Raw genomic sequence first — 1226 nt, 5'->3', positions numbered from 1 at the left:
ACACACACACACACATATATATAAATATATATATATATATATATAATATATACAAGTATATGGATATGTATATATATATGTAATACATATACGTGTGGGCGAGTGTTTGTAAACGGGCGTTTAGAAAGACAAGTGCGTATTATTTATAGTCCGCACACTATCCTCACTGGTCCATAGCTGGTATTATACTATAGCAAGCATGTGGGTGAAACTCACACTCTGTGTGTCTGTGTGTCTGTGTTTGTCTATGGTACGTGGCAAATAAGACAGCTGTAGTATTCAGAAGTTGCGCATAGGTGTAGAATGAGCCCTGTACTACAGTAGTTTGCTTCGTATGTACAGTCCACTATAACGTGTGCGAAACGGTTTCTCTTAGGTGTGTATTCGATTAGTTGTTGTATAACTACAGCATTGGCTGATGGTTGGAGCATGAGAGTCTCCACTGTCCGATATGAAACAGGCGCAGAGAATTATTGACCCCACGGCAATGCACAGCCTCTCATGTGCACCACTTCAACACTCGCGTAGCACACGTCGCACTCACTCTCTATTCGTCTGTCTTTGATATGCATTCGGCCCTGACAGTCATCGGGCGTGCAGGTCAACACCATTGGAAGAGCATTAGACACGGAGACCTTCCAGTCGTACTATGATGGTCAAAGTACATGTACACCACTCTAGCACTCGAGTAGCATGCACCACACGAGTCTATTCGCCGGTCTTTATTCTAATTATGGCAGTGACAGAGTTCTAGCGCTTGGGGTTTCACACCGGCTGAACGGTGCTAGTTATACAGAACTTTCAGTCATACTCTAATGCTCCCTCTCTGTATGTCTGGCCTGGCTGATAATGCGTCATATCACATTCATACATCAAACTCACTCACTTACTCTCTGTATGTCTGGCTTGGCTGTTAATGTGTCGCACCACATTCATACATCACACTCACTCACTCACTCTCTGTATGTTTGACTTGGCTGTTAATGTGTCACATGTAGAGTCTTCGGGCGTGCGGGATTGCACCGTTTGAAGGGCACTCGGAATAGAGACTTCTCTGAGAGCGACGCCGAAACGTCGTTCCCTGGTGTCAGTGTAGACGACAGTATGTATGCGTGACACGTGAGCTTGTACATGGGCTACGTGTACACTGCCACGTGCCCCTGCATAGATACATATGTTCCGAATGTGACACCATCGATATATACATACATATATTCACACACACA

This window comes from Sphaeroforma arctica, assembly GCF_001186125.1.
Source record: "Sphaeroforma arctica JP610 unplaced genomic scaffold supercont1.2099, whole genome shotgun sequence".
Taxonomy (NCBI): domain Eukaryota; class Ichthyosporea; order Ichthyophonida; genus Sphaeroforma; species Sphaeroforma arctica.
The sequence above is the reverse complement of the archived record's forward strand: the minus strand, read 5'-3'. Positions refer to the sequence as shown.